We start from the raw sequence: 15,374 nt of genomic DNA, 5'->3' as shown, positions 1-15,374 counted from the left end.
AATATGCTACTGGAGAAGAGTGGAGAAATAACTCCAGAAAGAATGAAGTGATGGAGCCAAGAAAAACAACACCCAGTTGTGGATGTGACTGGTGATAGAACCAAGTTTTGATGCTGTAAAGAGCAATATTGCATAGGAACCTGGAATATTAGGTCCATGAATCAAGGCAAATTGGAAGTGGTCAAACAGGATATGGCAAGAGTGAATGTCGACATTTTAGGAATCATCGAACAAAAATGGACTGGAATGGATGAATTTAACTCAGATGACTGTAGGCAAGAATCCCTTAGAAGAAATGAAGTAGCCATCATAGTCAACAAAAGAGTCTGAAATGCAGTACTTGGAAACAATCTAAAAAATGACAGAATGATCTCTGTTCATTTCCAAGGCAAACCATTCAATATCATGGTAATCCAAGTCTATGCCCTGACCAGCAATGCTGAAGAAGCTGAAGTTGAACAGTTCTATGAAGACCTACAAGACCTTTTAGAACTAATACCCAAAAAAGATGTCATTTTCATTATAGGGGACTGGAATGCAAAAGTAGGAAGTCAAGAAACACCTGGAGTAACAGACAAATTTGGCCTTGGATTACAGAATGAAGCAGGGCAAAGGCTAATAGAGCTCTGCCAAGAGAACGCACTGGTCATAGCAAACACCCTCTTCCAACAACATAGGAGAAGACTGTACACATGGACATCACCAGATGGTCAAAACTGAAATCAGACTGATTATATTCTTTGCAGTCAAAGATGGAAAAGGTCTATACAGTCAGCAAAAACAAGACAGGGAGCTGACTGTGGCTCAGATCATAAATTCCTTATTGCCAAATTCAGACTTATTTCGAAGAAAGTAGGGAAAACCACAAAATCATTCAGGTATGACCTAAGTCAAATCCATCATGATTATACAGTGGAAGTGGGAAATAGATTCAAGGGACTAGATCTGATAGACAGAGTGCCTGATGAACTATGGACGAAGGTTCGTGACATTGTACAGGAGATAGGGATCAAGGCCATCCCCAAGAAAAAGAAATGCAAAAAAGCAAACTAGCTGTCTGAGGAGGCCTTACAAATAGCTGAGAAAAGAAGAGAAACAAAAAACAAAGGAGAAACAGAAAGATATACCCATTTGAATGCAGAGTTCCAAAGAATAGCAAGGAGAGATAAGAAGGCCTTCCTCAGTGATCAATGCAAAGAAATAGAGAAAAACAATAGAATGAGAAAGACTAGAGATCTCTTCAAGAAAGTTAGAGATACCAAGGGAACATTTCATGCAAAGATGGGCAAAGTAAAGGACAGAAGTGGGATGGACCTAAAAGAAGCAGAAGAGATTAAGAAGAGGTGGCAAGAATACACAGAAGAACTATACAAAAAAGATCTTCATGACCCAGATAATCATGATAGTGTGATCACTCACCCAGAGCCAGACATCCTGGAATGTGAAGTCAAGTGGGCCTTAGGAAGCATGACTACAAACAAAGTTAGTGGAGGTGAAGGAATTTCAGTTGAGCTAATTCAAATCCTAAAAGATGATGTTGTGAAAGTACTGCACTCACTATGCCAGCAAATTTGGAAAACTCAGCAGTGGCCACAGGACTGGAAAAGGTCAGTTTTCATTCCAATCCCAAAGAAAGGCAATGCCAAAGAATGCTCAAACTACCGCACAATTGCACTCATCTCACACGCTAGTAAAGTAATGCTCAAAATTCTCCAAGCCAGGCTTCAGCAATACGTGCGTGAACTGTGAACTTCCAGATGTTCAAGCTGGTTTTAGAAAAGGCAGAGGAACCAGAGATCAAATTACCAACATCCACTGGATCATGGAAAAAGCAAAGTGAGTTCCAGAAAAACATCTATTTCTCCTTTATTGACTATGCTAAAGCCTTTGACTGGGTGGATCACAGCAAACTATTAAAAATTCTGAAAGAGATGGGAATACCAGACCACCTGATCTGCCTCTTGAGACACCTGTATGCAGGTCAGGAAGCAACAGTTAAAACTGGACATGGAACAACAGACTGCTTCCAAATAGGAAAAAGAGTACGTCAAGGCTGTATATTGTCACCCTGCTTATTTAATTTCTATGCAGAGTACATCATGAGAAACACTGGGCTGGAAAAGCACAAGCTGGAGTCAAGATTGCCAGGAGAAATATCAATAACCTCAGATATGCAGATGACAGCACCCTATGGCAGAAAGCAAAGAGCAACTAAGGAGCCTCTTGATGAAAGTGAAAGAGGAGAGTGAAAAAGTTGGCTTAAAGCTCAGCATTTAGAAAACTAAGATCATGGCATCCAGTCCCACACTTCATGGCAAATAGATGGGGAAACAGTGGAATCAGTGGCTGACTATTTTTGGGGCTCCAAAATTGCTGCAGATGGTGACTGAAGCCATGAAATTAAAAGATGCTTACTGCTTGGAAGGAAAGTTATGACCAACCTAGATAGCATATTAAAAAGCAGAGACATTACTTTGCCAACAAAGGTCCATCTAGTCAAGGCCAAGGCCTTTTCAGTAGTCACGTATGGATGTGAGAGTTGGACTATAAGGAAAGCTGAGCACCAAAAAATTGATGCTTTTGAACTGTGGTGTTGGAGAAGACTCTTGAGAGTCCCTTGGACTGCAAGGAGATCCAACCAGTCCATCCTAACGGAGATCAGTCCTGGATCTTCATTGGAAGGACTGATGTTGAAGCTCAAACTCAGTACTTTGGCCACCTTGTGCAAGGAGCTGACTCATTTGAAAAGACCCTGATGCTGGGAAAGATTGAAGGCAGGAGGAGAAGGGGACAACAGAGGATGAGATGGTTGGATGGCATCACTGACTCGATGGACATTGGTTTGAGTAAACTCTGGGAGTTGTTACCCCTGGCGTGCTGCAGTCCATGGGGTCACAAAGAGTCAGACACGACTCAGCAACTTAACTGAACTGACCTGACTGATGACAAACTCACTGCTAACATAGTCAATAGTGAAAAGCTGAAAGCATTTCCTCTAAGATCAATAACAAAACAATGCTGTCAATTCTTGCCTCTTTTATTCAGCCTAGTTTTAGAAGTCCTAGCCATGGCAGAGTGGAGAAAGAAATTTTAAAAATCTAAATTGGAAAGGAAGACATAAAATTGTTACTGTTTTCAGATATCATGATACTGTACATAGAAAGTACTGAAAATGACCCCAGAAATACTAGAGCTGATCAGTAAATTAAATAAAGTGTCAGAATACAAAATTAACATACAGAAATCTCTTACATTTCTAAATACTAGCAATGAAAGATCAGAAAGAGAAATCAGGGGGAAAATTCCACTTACCATCACATCAAAAAGAATAAAATATCTAGGAATAAAGCTTCTTAAGAAGGCAAAAGAACTGTACTACGGAACTTATAAGATGCTGACAAAAGAAATCAAAGATGACAGAAACGGATGGATAGACCTACCATGTTCTTGTATTGAAAGAATCAATATCATGAAAATGACTATGCTACCCAAGGTATTGAATCTGTAGATTCAATGCAATTCCTATGAAATTATTAGTGTGGTTTTTGCAGATCTAGAACAAAATGTCTTAATATTTGTGTAGAAACACAAAAGACCCAGAATAGCCAAAGCAATCTTAGGAAAGTATCAGGCTTCCTGACTTCAGACTATACTATAAAGCTACAGTGTTGGAGATGATGCTTGAGAGTGACAGCAAGGAGCTCAAACCAGTCAGTCATAAAGGAAATCAGTGCTGGGTGTTCAGTGGAAGGACTGATGCTAAAGCTGAAGCTCCAATACTTTGGCCACCTGATGCAAAGAACTGACTCGGGAAAAGACCCTGAGGCTGGGAAAGATTGAAGGCAGGAGGAGAAGGGGATGACAGAAGATGAGATGGTTGGATGGCATCACTGACTCGATGGATATGAATTTGAGCAAGCTCTCGGAGCTGGTGATGGACAAAGAAGCCTTGTGTTCTGCAGTCGATAGGGTCGCAAAGAGTCGGACATGACTGAGTGACTGAACTGAACTGAATCAAAAGATTATGGTACTGGCAAAAAGACATACTTGTGAATCAATGGAATAGCATAGAATTCCTAGAAATAAACCCACATACCTATGATCAATTAATCTGACAAAGGAGGCAAGAATATACAATGGAGAAAAACTGTCCCTTCAATAAGTGATCCTGGGAAAACTAGACAGCTACATGTATAAGAATAAAATTAGAACATTTTCTAACACTGTACCCAAAAAGAAGCTTAAAATGGATTAATACCTAAGTGTAAGACTGGATGCTGTAAAATTCAGAAGAAAACATAGGCAGAATACTCTTTGACATAAATTGCAACAAGGTCTTTTTTTTGATCCAACCCCTTTAGTAAAGAAAATAAATAAATAAATAAACAGATGGGACCTACTTAAATATAAATGCTTCTGTATAGCAAAGGAAACAAAACAAAAAAGACAAACCACAGAATGAAAGAAAATATTTGCAAATGATGAGACCAACAGGGGATTAACTTCTAAAATATACAAACAACAGGTGCAACTCAATATGAAATAAGCAAGCAATCCAAGCACTAAGCAGAAGACCTAAATAGACATTTAGGTCTAAATAGACATTTCTCCAAAGAATACATACAGATGGCCAAAATGCATATGAAAATATTCTCAACATCGCTAATTATGAGAGAAATGCAAGTCAAAAGTACAATGAGGTATCAACTCACACTGGTCAGAATGGCCATCGTCAAAAAGTCTACAAACAGCAAATGCTGGAGAGGGTGGGGAGAGAAGGAAATCCTCCTACACCGTTGGTGGGAATGGAGTTGGTGGAGCCACCACTGAGAATAGCATGAAGGTTCCTCAAAACTCTAAAACGGAGCTCCCGTATGACCCAGCAATCTCACTCCTGGGCATATATCCAGAGAAAAACATAATTTGAAAAGATCCATACACCTCAGTGTTCATTGCAGTACTATTTACAATAGCCAAGACAGGGAAGCAGTTTAAATGTCCATTGGCAAATGAATAGATAAAAAAGTGTAGTACATATATACAACAGAATATTACTCATCCATAAAAGAGAATGAAATAATGCTATTTGTAGCAACCTGGACAGAACTAAAAATTATCATACTGAGTAAAGTAAGCCACACTCAGAAAGACAAATATCATATGATATCACTTATATATGAAATATAAAAAATTATACAAATTAACTTATTTAAAAAACTGATTCACAGACTTAGAAAACAAATGTATGGTTATCACAGGTGAAAAGGGGCAAGGAGGGATAAATTAAAAGGTTAGGATTAATATATACACATTACTATATATAGAATAAATAACCAATAAGATTCTATTGTATAGCACAGGAACTCTTCCCAATATTCTATAATAACCTATTTGGGAAGAAAAATCAGAAAAATAATAGATAAATGTATATGTATAACTGAATCACTTGGCTCTATACCTGAAACTAACATAACATTGTAAGTCAACTATATGCCTATATAAGATCAAATGTAAAAATAAAAAATCAATAACAAGTTTTTCATCTACATGAATGCTATAGTATACCATCTAAAGACATGGAGAACCCAGGACAACTCTTTTTGGAATGGGACAAGCCTTCAGATTGTAGGACATATGGGACACCTGGCTCCTACCTACTATCTGGCAGCAAACTCCCCATCACTCTTATAAACAAAAATGCCCCACAGGCGTGGCACCAGTCCTGTTGAGTCCCACTGGGACACATCTAGCCTCACATAACTGGCTCTTAAGAAACGAGCATCTTCAACTCTATTTATTATAATATATGCTTGTTCTCCAAAGTGATTTCCAGTTACTCCAAGTTCCCTGAAGTGTTTAGACCAATTTACATTCATAGGATGTGAAATCTACCATTTCTTCACAAATATGCAATTTTTACCTCTAAAATTGCTCTTTTCATAAGTTACAGCTTTGTTGACTTCAACAGTTAGCTGTTAAGAAACATAACCTACCTATGCTCTAATTCTATATATGTCCCGCCAAAGTAGGGCATCTCCTAACTATCAATCATCCTAGAACAACATACCTCTCACTTGAATGCAGGGGTAGTCTCTTTGGCCATTTTGCCAAGTGTAGCTATGGCAAGAAGTTCCTTACTGATCTTCCCTCCTATTCACTAACACCAAGGAGGTTTATTCCCATCTCCAATAAGTCCTTTTCTTTGAATTCCAAGGGATTTGGTAGCACTTTCCTGGGCAGTTAGAATTTGCCTTGAAAAAATCTTGAAATCTGAATCTCTGGTTTCATAGAGCGAACACAGAATGAAATAAATGGAGCCAAGTCCACTATTAAGGAGTGATAACGACTTGACCTTTATACCTCTGACTGTAGCTGTAAAACAATCTTCACCACCACAATGGCAAAATACTCCACACTCAGAGCTTCACAATAATAAACACTTTTTCTCGAGTTCAGGTCAACTTCAGCTGGGCTGACATAAGCCCAGCTGCAGTGGACAGCTCTGCTTCAAGTTGTGGGTTAGCTGGGCTTTGGCATGAGCTCAGGTCTGCCCCATATTTTTCATTCTGGGGTCCAGGGGCAGCAGCCACCCAGGGCTTGCTCGTCTCCTGCGAATCACTGGAACACAAGAGCATGAGTCCACCATTCAAGTATATTTACGCTGATTTCCCAGTGGCCAAAGCATGTCACATGGACAAGCCCCCAAATAGGAAAATAGACTTCATCCCAAAGGAGAGTTGGAGGAGGCCAAGTATTTGCTGAACGATAATCAAGTGCAACAAAAAGCAGCAGCCCTTTTTGTAATAAAACAGTCTATGGTTAAAAGAACTTTTTTGGTATTATGACCAAAACACAGCAAATATATCAAAACCAATATCAAGAATTAATGGAATAACAACCAGAACTGAAGCCCTTTTGTGCACGTACACACACAAACACACACACACACACACACTCCTCCTATCATGCCTACACACTCACTCTGCCATGGAGTCACAGTTTCCTGACTCCTTCAGTGGCAGAAGACAGAGCTGTATGGTTTGGAGCAGAGCCTCCAGTGTTTCTCTAATGCGTTAAAAAAGGGGAAAGAAACCCCACTTCTCCTTCCATCTTCCCTCTCTGCCAGCTCAATCAGAATCAGCACTCTCCAGTTAGTCCTTTTCTGAAGTACACTGAATTTAAGAAAATTTATTGTTCCCCTCCTTTAAATGAATCAGCTTCATAAATTAAAAGATAATTGATATCTTCCCCTTAATGAAAGTCTAAGTAGTTAGAAAAAGATGAAGACTTCTTTGGCTTTTTAAAACATCTAAAATTAGAATGGATAAAGAAGTTGTGGTACATTATTTTAATATATTTGAATACCAGACAGCAACGAAAATTCATAATATTTACTTTATGTAGCTGAACAAATCACAGCTACATTCAATAACATGTGTGAATCTCATAATACAATATTGAATGAAATAAGTCAGGAACAAAGAATATATACAGTAATTCCATTTATATAAAGTTCAAAAAGAAGGCAAAAATACGCTAGTGTTTGAAGATTCATGCTTAGGTGGAAGAACTATAAAGAAAGCAAGGAAATGATTTTCATAAAAGTCAGGATAGTGTTTACCTTTATTCAGGGTGGTAGTGATTGGAAGAAGTAGGAAGGAACCAGGTAACATTGGTAGTAAGTACGTGGACATTGTTCTCTAATAAGTCATCAAACTGTACATGTTTGTTCTTTGAACTTTTCCCTACAGCTATTATGTTTACTATTTAAGGTTTAAATTGTCTCAGGATCCCATGGTATTTGGTCCCATCAACTTAATCTTTACAAACCATAAAATTTAGTAATAACATACTTTATCTCTAGTTTTAACTTAGTCTACGTGTTTTCAATGGCTTCTCTATGTATGTCTTCCTGTTTATCCCTTTTATGGGGTTTCCTTCTAATTGTTGTCTGTCCACATTGGATAAGTAATAGATTTCCTTCCAACCATTATATTTGTGATTAAGGTTAAGCTTAAATTTAGATCACATTATAAGGTTATTTATCTCTGTCTATGCCTAGAAACTATGCCCTAGCTCCATCCAGACTTCTTTTAGATAGGTTCTCACTTGGTACCTGGGTTCAATCCCTGTGTCGGGAAGATCCCCTGGAGAAGGAAATGGCAGCCCACTCCAGTATCCTTGCCTGGAGAATCCCATGGATGACGGAGCCTACAGGCATGGGGTCGCAAAGAGTTAGACATGACTGAGTGACTTCACTTTCTTTCTTTCACTTGGTAGTCACATCATCCTTAGACTGGTGAAGGAATATACTGGTGACAATCCATAAGTAGTACTAGAAAAACAGCTTCACCATTTAATGACCCACTAATGTGTAGTTTTTGTGTATGGAAAGACTTTATCTGTTAAAGACATCTTACTGGTCCTTGGTAGGATCAAAGGGAAATGCAAACAAGAAATAGATCAGTGTGTATGTCAACGGAAAACTAGATAGAGTTGAGTCAGGCATGACAAGTAGCAGAGGTCTGTGGAAAATCCCCTCCATCTTTTCTGGGCCCCCAGATTTGTAAACCTAATTTTATTGCACCTCTTTTGTATTTTATCTCTAGATCTCCTGTTCTAAAACTATTTTATTTCTGTATCCCCCAGAAAAGCTTAAGGTAAGAGAGTTTCCTTAATCTGCTTCAATAGTACCTTAATTATTTAATAGTTTCAAGCACATGTAATGTGGGTGGTTTGGGGAGAGGCTAATCTTGACAAGTTTCCTTCACTCAGTTGACCCTTAAATATAAGGTCCACTTACGTGTGTGTGTGTGTTTGTCTGTGGTAAATACTACAGTAATGTACAGTCCACAGTTGGTTGAGTCATGGATGACAAACCAGCAGGTACAGAGAGCTGACTATGATTTATATGTACATTTTCCACCCTGAGGAACCCCTAAGCCTGCATTGTTCAAAAGGTCAACTGTATATTGTTTATTTGACTAAAAGGAGAAAAGCTGTTAAGGGACATAGTTGGGGAATAGGTCACTCTGATTACCTGATTGTTCCTATTAAGTGAAAATTAATTCTCCCTATGAATTGTATCTGTCTTAACTTTAGACTACTAACTTTATGACTACTCAGATGGGTAGACTGCATGCTATTGCATCTGGATTTTTCCTTAGGGCTGTGAGATTATATTGGATAGTGTCTCAAGTTATTTTTTTAAAATATGGGACTTTATCGATCATCTTTAGTTTAGGAATCAGGATAGCATGCACAATGACAATATACCAAAATTATAAACATCTCTGATCATTTTATTTAAATAGAATAAACCAAAAAAAGAGAAAGTGAATGTTTGTAAACCTTCACACGTTAAATATGAAATTTCAGAAGCCATGTATGTGTGCTTGGTCACTCGGTCATATCCTACTCTTCACAACCCCACTGACTGCAGCCTGTCAGGCTCCTCTGTCCATAGGGATTCTCCAGGCAAGAATGCTATAGTGGGTTGCCATGCCCTCCTCCAGAGGACCTTCCCAACTCAGGAATGGAACCTGCATCTCTTATGTCTCTTGCATTGGCAGGTAGGTTCTTTATCACTAGCGTCACCTGGGAAGCCCTTCAGAAGCTCTTAGTTCCTAAAAAAAAAAAAAATCTGAGTTTCTCTAGAAAGTAATTGTCCAAGTAATCAAAGATAGAAAATGAAGTTGCTCAGTCGTGTCCGACTCTTTGTGACCCCATGGACTGCAGCCTACCAGGCTCCTCTGTCCTTGGGATTTTCCAGTGCTTGCAAATTTCTGAGTCAGCAAAATTAGGAAATTTTTAAAACTAACATGTATTATAAGTTACATGAAGAGGAGGGATCATATCTATCTTATTCACCACTATATCCTGGGCATAATGACTGGCACATTGTAGGTGCCCACAAAAGATTTTTAAATGGATGAATGAATGTCCATTGTGGGTTCACAGCATTATAATTGCTATATAATCTTCACAGTAATGTTAAAAGGTAGGCTTTGGAATTCCTATTTTATAGATGAAGAGAGTGAGTCTTATCAAGGATAAAAAGTTGCCCAAGCCACACAACTAGGAAATGACAGAGATGGGACTCAAAGTGATGAGTCTGACTCCAAATCCAGCTCTTGCCCAGCAATGATGTTCATTCTGGCAGACTGCCATTTGCCTGCCCAACACCCTTTCCCTCCTCATCCTTAGCCAGAGCCTACTTTTGTTTAGTGTCCTATTCCCACAGATGACTCAGGTAAATCCTAGTTTGTGGAAGCCCAAATAATGCCCTCCTTCTGCTTGCCTGTGACCAGTTTCGGGGTTTGGAACATGATCTGGTTTTGTCCAGTGAGATTGGAAGGAACTATTCTGATGGTGGGGGCCAGGAAAGTGTTCTGGAAAATGATTTTTGTCGCCTCTTTAACAAAGAAATATGAGAGAAACAGCCCTTTCTCTGACTGCTGAGTGTTGCGGGGTTGTGATGCGCAGAGCGCTGAGGCCGCCTTGCTGCCAGGAGGCGGCCAGAAGACGTGGTTCAGTGCTGGATATGCTGTTGGGTGGGCTTCCCTGGTAGCTCGGCTGGAAAAAATCTTCCTGCAATGCAGGAGACACCGGGTCCACTCCTGGGTTGCAAAGATCGGCTGGAGAAGGGATAGGCTACCCACTCCAGTATTCTTGGGTTTCCTTGGTGGCTCAGTTGGTAAAGAATCCGCCTGCAATGAAGGAGACCTGGGTTCAATCCCTGGGTTAGGGAGATCCCCTGGAGGAGGGCATGGCAACCCACTCCAGTGTTCTTGCCTGGGGCACCCCCATGGACAGAGGAGCCTGGTGGGCTGTAGTCCGTGGGGTCGCTGAGCGACTAAGCACTGCACAGCAGCATGCTGTTGGACCTCCAGAGTTGCTCAGCAGGTGGCGACTATCAGTCAAGCCCTTGGTTTTGGTCAGCCGGTTACTTGAGAGCATGGCTGCCAACCATCTAATTGGAGTGGCAGTCACCCTGCAATACTGACTGTCAAAACTAGCTCTACCAGTTTTAAAAATCTATATTCCAAATGAGCACATAAAATGAAATGCTATTAGAGTTTTATTAATTATTTTATGGAAATGGGACGTCTTCACTTATTCATTAACTCACTAGCCAGTTACTTGGTGCCAAGTGCCAGGAACACGGTCAGTACTTGAAAAGAAGCACAAAGAGAGACACTCAAAGAGCCTGCTCAGGAAGAGGCAGAGTCAGAGAGAAAGCCCCAGGGACATTCCTACCCCAGGGCTGCCAAGAAGGGACATGTGAATGGAGCCCTGAAAGACCGGTGGGAGTTATTCCGGTAGAAAAAAGAGGAAAAGGGGGCATTCCTTGCAAAGGTGCCATATGGCAGTCTTAGAGAATGTGGCACAATTGGGAAAGCACAACTAATTGAGTTTGTAAGGTTCAGGTCAGAAGAGTCGGGAAAGGAGTCTAGAGAGGTGAACAGAGGCCCTGGGGCCCAGCTATCCAAGCCCTGGAGAGTTACTGATGGATATCGAGGATGCACAGGACATGATTCACTTTGGCAGCAGGAAGAAAGATATTTTGGAATGGAAGATGGTGAGAGGTGATGAGCTCGAGAGAAGAAATGAAGTGAGCCTGTTAGAATGTAGGGCATGGTTAAGATGGAACTTGGTGACTGGATATGAGGGATGAGAGAGTAGTGGTAAGAAGTCAGCAAAGAAAAGCAGGACTGGAGACTGCCAGGAGGCAGTGGAGGAGACTGCCAGGCTGTGTGCTGGGGGCTCGGGGCAGGACAGGGGCCATAAGCTAGTGGCTCCAGCGCACAGCATTGAGTGATGGACTTAGTGTGCTGTTAGAAGCAAAGAAGACTGAATTAATATGTGTTTCAGTAAGCAGTGCAGAAGGAAAAAGGAGAAAGAAATTGAAGATATTGTTTAAAGAGACAAGTTGAAGTGCTGAACCAAAGTGAGATGGAGAAGGAAGCAAAAGAAACTCTTTAACACCTGGAGTGAAGAATAGGACTTTAGTCACATTTGTGGATATAAGTATGATTGAAATGGTGAGGATAATAGGAGCCTATGATGAGAAAGCTGAACCAATTGGTTTAAGATTTTACAGGTGGAGCAGCTCCAGGTGGTAACAAGGGAGACGGCGTGAGTAGTTGATTTCTGTGCAGAGATACGGGTCACTGGAGTTGAAGAAGTCAAGGCCCTGGGTATTGGAAGAGTTGTCCAGTGAACGCTAAAGAGAGAAGGATTGTGGCAGACTTGAGGTGAAGAGAGAAATCATAAGCCATGCTTCAAAATCTCTGATGCACACCAGAACAAAAAGAAGGGCTGGAGGACGGTGCATTTGGGAGGCCCAAGTTTCAAAGGGAAGGATTTTTACAGGACAGTGAAGGAATATTGAATGCGTTAAATGGGAACAGTTATTTAGCACTTACTGTGTGCCAAGTTCTGTGCCAAGTACTGTACAAAACTCATTAAATTCTCCCTTGTGAGATGAGTACTATTATTATTTCCATTTTGCAAATGAGGAAACTGAGGCTCTGAGATATTGAATAACCTGCTCAAGGTATCGACCCATGATTTCAGTCCAGACAGTGAGGCAACAGCGTCCACACACTTACCCACATCCTTATTCTGCTGATTCTGCTGGATAAGCCTGGCCAGCCCCTGTGGTTAATGGAAATTTCAAGAACAAATAGCCTCCACTTGAGTGTAGGGAGGAGGCAGCATCTGGGGTGGGGAGCCATTCAAAAAAAACAGAACATGACTGGTCCTTGATAGCATCGACTCCTTTATGTTTTCAAGTCTATTTTATTTTAGTACTTAACCATAATAGTGTGCCTTTGAACTATGTGTTAATGTGTAAACTGCCTCCAGCCTTTTAGAAGTGGGTGAGGTAGACTTTTAAAACAAATAGCTACATTAATTATTAACTATAAGTACTCAATTACATAAAGGAATTAATTTGCATCTTTCAGAAAACTTATACACAGTCTAAGAATTGCAGATAAGAAACTAAAACATGCAATCTTGAAAAATATATGGTTGTTTTTTCTGTGTATTAATAAGCTTTATGGCAAACCAGTTTAATTTGGGGTTCATGACTACCTGTTGGAAGGAAAACTCTCCTTTTTCTTTTTGTTACCTACCAGACACTACCTTAAAAACCAAGAGCCCAAAAATGTAAAAAGGCATTATAATTCAAAGGAGAAGGCTATTTTGCAAGACTCATATTAAATTCTGTTTATTTTCATAGAATTAATGCCCAAAGAGTCTTTGTATAAAGTACTAATACTGCAAAGTGCTGAGAAACCAGCTTCCTGTCTTACAAAGCTGTTTCTCTTCATGAAAATTGTGACTCTTGGAAGTACAGACAGGAAAACATAGATTTATATGAAAGAAAATTTATGGTATAGTTATAAACTATACCATAAAATCATAATTGGAAATTTTCATCTCAATATACATTTAAAAACTCCAGTGCATACAAATTTATTCTTTGAAAATGTGAATCTAGTGCTTCTTGGGAAAGCATCTACTGAAATGAAGCTTAGTGCAAAAAGTTTATGCTAATCATGGATGTGGTCATAGACAGTTTAATCCAAATTCAGATTGGATTCATCAGAAGTAGAGTCTCAGTCAGGTCATTTAAAAGAAACAAATGATTTTTTTCCATCTCAAAGTTTCACAGAGGCAGCTTTTGACTCTTCAAAATAGCTGTTCTCAATGCAACTGAAATAACTAGAAGGTTTATAGACCAAATAGTTCTACACAAGGGGAGAGAAGAGAATTAGAAAATTCTTAGTGAAAAAGATTATCCTTTACTTCTGCTACCACCTGACTCTTGGGAGCAAATTACTATGTGAAGTCAGAGAGTCAAGGAGAAGAAAAGGCAGTGAGATTCAACACAAATCAGTCTGATGCATTTTCAGTGTCCAATGTGCAAGGCTCCACGATCCCTGCTAAACTGGGTCTATATGGTGAGGGTGGTGGAAGGAGGTGGTAGAAACAAGATACAGTCTTTTTTCTCAGGTTCCTAATAATGTACTTGAATTTTATGCTTATTGTTTTGCTGATTATCTGTATATTTTGCCATCTATATACATATTTCTAAAGAATTGGTTGCTTAGTTTTACAAAATTTTGAACTTTATATACATGGACTCAAACTTTGTTTTCTTCTATAACTAGTTTTTCTCACTCAAGTGTTGAGACATGAAGCAGTTATCATTCATTTTTCATACCTGTAGAATACTCTGTCATGAATATGCTTTGGGTATACCACAGTGACAGTGGCACAGTTAATCAAGTGCTTTTGCCTTGGTAACCTTAAGCAAGATGAACTAACCAGCAGTGTTAAGCAGGCTGGATAGGCTGGCAGGAGAATGAAGGTGCCATTTGTTTAGCTGGAACATCTTGGAGACAAAAATCATCCCAGAATAATACAGAATATCTTTGCAACTGATATGTATTGCCTGCCTACTCTGTGCAGCTTGGTTCCAGTTCTCACAACCTTTGCATTGGTCAAGGAGGGGATCAAGAATAACTGCAAGGAGAAGCTTTGAGAAACAAACAAAACCCTTAGGTTTAGTATGACAGTTACTGAGAGCTTGTATATTGCAGGTACAGACTGCCTAGGCATTAGGACACAAAGAAGCAGCAGGTACGGCCCCACTTTCATACAGTCATATAACGCGGCCGTATAAGCCAGTGCCAAAGACATGCCACTCTAGACTCCCTGTTACAATATGAGCTGACTGCATTGCTGCATGAGCCAGGTTCACGCCGCCCTGATAATAAGATGAGACTGATTTGACCCAGAATACTCCATTTGTGAGGCCCTGGCACTTAAGAGAAAATATGCCTCAGACGTGATTAAATTCTTGGAGGACAGGCTAAGGAAGCTGGAAGTGCTTTTCCTGGGAGCTGTATGAGTGAGGCAGGCATCAGTCATCAGTTCTCAAGAAATGATCTTTGATTCCAGCGTCAGCTGCGGGTCTGTACTTGTTAGTGCTTCTTCATCTTAGTTTGCCCCAGTCTGCCAACCAGAGTTCTCTGTCACTCTGTCCTCACCAACAGCAAGCAGAGGCAGGCCCTCCTGAGAGAGGAATGCTTGCTGAGAAGCAGAAGAAAAGAGAAGTTGGAGGCAAGTAATGCGTTAGCTGTTTGCACTAAGAAGAGTGACAAAGCAGTCAGCTCCATGCAGTTTGTAAAAGCTTCAAAAACAGAACTTCCAAGGGGAGAGTAAAGAACCAACCAGTTCATATTAAACTAAACTAATTCCAGTGAGCCTAAATGATAACAGACTTGCTTACTCATAAAAGCTTTTTTTTTTTTTCATTTATTTTTATTAGTTGGAGGCTAATTACTTCACAACATTGC

The 15,374-nt window shown here is 40.0% G+C and overlaps 1 protein-coding gene across 7 annotated transcripts in view; it reads left to right on the top strand.

The window, feature by feature from the left end:
• Window positions 1-15,374, top strand: part of LRAT (lecithin retinol acyltransferase) — a 162,314-nt gene that overhangs the window by 92,700 nt on the left and 54,240 nt on the right. The gene's annotated exons all lie outside the window — the stretch shown is intronic.

This window comes from Odocoileus virginianus, chromosome 12 (assembly GCF_023699985.2).
Source record: "Odocoileus virginianus isolate 20LAN1187 ecotype Illinois chromosome 12, Ovbor_1.2, whole genome shotgun sequence".
Lineage (NCBI taxonomy): Eukaryota > Metazoa > Chordata > Mammalia > Artiodactyla > Cervidae > Odocoileus > Odocoileus virginianus.
Note: the sequence above shows the minus strand (reverse complement) of the source record. Positions and strands in the feature narration are given on the sequence as shown.